The following is a 5,492-nucleotide window of genomic DNA, read 5'->3' as shown; positions in this document are numbered from 1 at the left end:
TTTTCTTGTGAGCATTGGTTTTATTTTTTTGATACCTCAGAGATATTAGCATATTTGAAACTAGAGAGGAATATTTTTTCAATAACATTACAAAGTTAGAAAACATTAAAATATCATTCATGGCTGAGTGCGGTGGCTCATGCCTGTAATCCCAGCACTTTGGGAGGCTGAGGTGGGAGGATCACTTGAACCCATCTCGACAAAACATACAAAAATTAGATGGGGCATGATGCCACCTGCCTGTAATCCCAGCTTCTTGGGAGGCTAAAGTGGGAGGATTGCTTGAGCCCAGGAGGCCAAGGCTGCAGTAAACCATAATTGCCACTACACTCCAGCCTGGATGATAGTGAGATCCTGTCTCAAAAAATAAAAAAGTAAATAAAGTAAAAAGTAAAATAAAATATTATTCACTTAGTAAATGTTTACTGAGCTATTACTGTGTCCCAGGAAACTTTTATTGACTGTGATTTCTCATCAGGGGATCCTGGCATGTTTACAAACTTTTAAGCACTGTTGAGAAGGGATATATATGTTATGACTAAACCTTGGTGTTAGTCATTTTAAGAAATGCAGGATTAAAATAGAATTCCTCTTGGGTGTATTGTCAAGATCAGTTGTAACATTTAATACAGAGAATAGCTCTGGGTGTTAGCTTGCCTGTTAATTTGCTTCTGAAAGCTTAGGTCTGGATCAACGCTAAGGTTCTGTAACATTTATGTTAACATAAACATATGAACATCACCTTGCTTTCCCTTTGAGATCAATTTTCCAGGAAGAAAAATCTTTGAGTATAGCAGTCAGAAGTGTGTAATTCACTCAGTATTTAACTGATATTTATTGAAGTCTTTACTAAGGTCAGGCCCTGTTCTCACTTTTCTAATTATAGATAATATGGTGATAAACAAGGACCTGGTCTCACAGAGCGAGTAAACACTAAGATAATTTCAGGCCATTTAAGTGCTGTTAAGAAAGGAAAACTAAAATGGCAAACTTTTTTTTTACTCTGTTGCCCAGGCTCCCTGGCTGGAATGCAATGGCACGATCTCAGCTCACTACAACCTCTGCCTCCTGAGTTCAAGTGATTCTCCTGCCTCAGTCTCCCAAGTAGCTGGGGCTATAGGTGCACAATACCACACCTGGCTAATTTTTTGTATTTTTAGTAAAGGGGGGGTTTCACCAGGCTGGTCTTGAACTGCTGATCTCAAGTGATCTGCCCACCTCAGCTTCCCAAAGTGCTGGGATTACAGGTATGAGCCACTGCGCCTGGCTGAAAATGGTCAACTTTTAATTGAAGGGGTGCTGTCTTAGCTGTGGTGATCTGCAAAGGTCTTTGAGAAGGTGGGAGGTGACACTGAGCTGAGAACTAAACTGGGGACGAAAGCAGCCAAAGTCATCTTTAGGTAGGGTGTTCCAGGGAAGCCAGGCTGGAACAAGTTCAGGAAGGAGTTTGGCATGAGAAAGACCAGTGTGGCTGGAGCAGATAAGGGTGAGGAGTGGGGACAGCAGTGGGGAGTACAGATGGAGAGGGCTTTGTAGATCAGGGTAAAGAGTTTGGATTTTATTCAAGCTGCAGTGGGAACTTTCATGGAATTTTAAAAAGGGAAGCAGCATGATCTGATTGGAATTTTAAAGAAACTACTCTGGCTGTTAGCGCAAGGAAAGGAGAAAGGGCAGCCAAGAACCAGAGGAAGCAGAGAGACAAGGTTCTGTTCAGATTAATCCAAGTGAGTTGGGCGCTGTGGCTCACACCTGTAATCCCAGCACTTTGGGAGGCCGAGGAGGGCAGATCACGAGGTCAAGAGATCAAGACCATCCTGGCCAACATGGTGAAACCCTGTCTCTACTAAAAATACAAAAATTAGCTGGGCGTGGTGGCGTGTGCCTGTAGTCCCAGCTATTTGGGAGGCTGAGGCAGAAGAATTGCTTGAACCCAGGAGGCGGAGGTTGCAGTGAGCAGAGATCGTGCCACTGCACTCCAGCCTGGAGCCTGGCGACAGAGCGAGACTCTGTCTAAAAAAAAAAAAAAAAAAAAAAAATTCAAGTGAGAGATGAAAGTGGATTTGACTAGGATGAGGGAGTAGAGTTGGAGAAAAGTGGCTTAATTCTGGATGTGTTTTGAGCATGCTATAGAGGGTTAAGTGTGGAGCATGAGGGGAAAAGAAGAACCATGTTAAGTTGAGGAAGTATGCAGGCAAAGCATGTTTTTATGGGGGATATGTGGGGTTAGAATTAAGAGTTTTGTTTAGGCCAAGTTGAGTTTAGGATGTTAAGCTTGAGATGGAATGATTACTATTTAATAATATCTGCTCATCAGACTTTAAAAGGAAAGCAGGAGGACCAAGAAGAGGCAAAGAAGGGAGGGAAGTTTCTTGAGGATAGTGATACATGGCACTTCAGCTCTCTTGAGAACTGATTCTAAGACAAATCCCCCTGTTAAAAGCCTTCCTTCATATGGCCATTTTCCTCTCAACCTTAATCAACTTCATAACTTCATTTATATATGTATTTATTTATTTATTTAGAGACGCAATTTCGCTCTTGTCAAGGCTAGAGTGCAATGGTGAGATCTCAGCTCACTACAATCTCTGCCTCCCAGATTCAAGCGATTCTCCTGCCTCAGCCTCCCGAGTAGCTTGGATTACAGGCATGTGCCACCATGCCTAGCTAATTTTTGTTCTCTTAGTAGAGACGGGTCTCTCCATGTTGGTCAGGCTGGTCTCAAACTCCTGACCTCAGGTGATCCGTCCACCTTGGCCTCCCAAAGTGCTGGGGTTACAGGCTTGTCCATTCATTTAAGAAATACAGTCGGGCGTGGTGGCTCACGGCTGTAATCCCAGCACTTTGGCAGGCCAAGGTGGATGGATCACAAGGTCAGGAGATTGAGACCATCCTGGCCAACATGGTAAAATCCCATCTCTACTAAAAATACAAAAATTAGCTGGGCGTGGTGGCACATGTCTGTAATCTCAGCTCCTCGGGAGGCTGAGGAAGGGGAATCACTTGAATTTAGGGAGTCGGAGGTTACAGTGAGCCGAAAACATGCCACTGCACTCCAGCCTGGTGACAGAGTGATACTCTGTCTCAAAAAAAAAAAAAAAAAAAGAATAGAAAAAGAAATACATAGCTCTTCCCCGCCCCGCCCCCAGCATATCCAATGTATCTTTATTTGTAATAAAAAATAAGAAAATGTTGGGGAGTAAAAAACAGGTCTTAGGCTGGGTGGGGTGGCTCACACCTAAAATTCCAGCACTTTGGGAGGCCACAGTGGGCAGATCACAAGGTCAGGAGATTGAGACCATTCTGGCCAACATGGTGAAACCCAGTCTCTACTAAAAATACAAAAAGAAGCTAGGCACACTGACACACACCTGTAGTCCCAGCTACTCAGGAGGCTGAGGGAGAAGAATCGCTTGAACCCGGGAGGCAGAGGTTGCAGTGAGTTGAGATCACCCCATGCACTCCAGCCTGGCGACAGAGCAAGACTCCATCTCCAAAAAGAAAACAAAAACAAAAAACAGGTCTTGGCTGAGCACGGTGGCTCATGCCTGTAATCCCAGCACTTTGGGAGGCTGAGGTGGGCAGATCACCTGAGGTCAGAAGTTTGAGACCAGCCTGGCCAACACGGCGAAACCCCGCCTCTACTAAAATACAAAAAAAATAATAATAATAAAATTGAACAGGCATGGTGGAGGGCAGTAGTCCCAGCTACTTGGGAGGCTGAGGCAGGAGAATCGCTTGAACCCAGGAAGCAGAAGTTGCCATGAGCCAAGATTGCATCACTGCACTCCAGCCTGGGCAAGAGTGAGACCCTGCCTCAAAAAAATAAAAAATAAAAACAACAGCAATAAAAAAGCAGATCTTATATTAAGGGGGATAAAGATAGCTGTATCAACACAATGGAATATTACTTGTGTGCATATTATAGCATACAAGTATAAGTAATAAAATGTAAAAGCATGGAAAATGCTTAATGTCAAGAAAGAATAGCAACATTAATTTATAGATATTCATTTAACATTTATTTATTTATTTGTTTATTTATTCGAGACACAGTTTCACTCTTGTTGCCCAGGCTGGAGTGCAATGGCATGATCTCAGCTCACCACAACCTCTGCCTCCGAGGTTCAAGCCATTCTCCTGCCTCAGCCTCCCAAGTAGCTAGGATTACAGGCATGCACCACCATGCCCAGCTAATTTTTTGTATTTTTAGTAGAGATGGGGTTTCTCTATGCTGGTCAGGCTGGTCTCGAACTTCCGACCTCAGGTGATCCGCCTACCTCAGCCTCCCAAAGTGCTGGGATTATAGGCATGAGCCACTGTGTCCAGCTAACATGTATTATAATTTAAACAATTAAAAATGTATATTTAACAGGGGGTGGTGATGTGAACCTATAGTCCCAGCTACTTGGGAAGCTGACTGAGGTGGGAGGATTGCTCGACCCTGGGAGGTCAAGACGTCAGTGAGCTGTGATTGTACCACTGCCTTCCAGCCTGGGTGACAGAGTGAGAACCTGTCTCAAAATAAATAAATAGACCAGGTGAAATGGCTCACACCTGTAATCCTAGCACTTTGGGAGGCCAAGGCAGGCAGATTGCTTGAGCCCAGGAGTTTAAGACCAGCATGGGCAACATGGCGAACAAAACCTTGTCTCTACAAAAAATACAAAAATTAGCTGGGCATGGTGGCACACACCTGTGGTCTTAGCCACTCAGGAGGCTGAGGTGAGAGGATCACCTGAGCCTGGGAGGTCAAAGCTGCAGTGAGCCATGATTACACCACTACACTCTAGCCTGGGTGACAAAGTGAGACCCTGTCTCTCAGTAAATAAATAAATGTTTAAAAATATAAAAGTAGCCAGAGATGGCGTCATGTGCCTGTAGTCACAGCTACTCAGGAGGCCGAGACTGGAAGATTGCTTGAGCCCAGGATTTGAGAGGTTAGCCTGAGCAACATAGTGAGATCCCATCTCTTTTTTTTTTTTTGAGACGGAGTTTCACTCTTGTTACCCAGGCTGGAGTGCAATGGTGTGATCTAGGCACGGCAACCTCTGCCTCTTGGGTTCAGGCAATTCTCCTGTCTCAGCCTCCTGAGTAGCTGGGATTACAGGCACGTGCCACCATGCCCAGCTAATTTTTTGTATTTTTAGTAGAGACGGGGTTTTACCATGTTGACCAGGATGGTCTCCATCTCTTGACCTCATGATCCACCTGCCTCGGTCTCCCAAGGTGCTGGGATTATAGGCATGAGCCACTGCGCCCGGCCCGATCCCATCTCTTTAAAAAAAAAAAAGTATACTTGTAAGTGGAAATGTGAAAAAAAATATAGTCATATCATAATAGAATTATAAACCTTTTTTTTAAGATGGAATTTTGCTCTGTCATCCAGGCTGGAGTGCAGTGGTGTGATCTGGGCTCACTGTAACCTTTGCCTCCCAGGTTCAAGCAATTCTTGTGACTCAGCCCCCCAAGCAGTCGGGACTACAGGCACGCAC

This window comes from Callithrix jacchus, chromosome 12, assembly GCF_049354715.1.
Source record: "Callithrix jacchus isolate 240 chromosome 12, calJac240_pri, whole genome shotgun sequence".
Taxonomy (NCBI): Eukaryota; Metazoa; Chordata; class Mammalia; order Primates; family Cebidae; genus Callithrix; species Callithrix jacchus.
Note: the sequence above shows the minus strand (reverse complement) of the source record.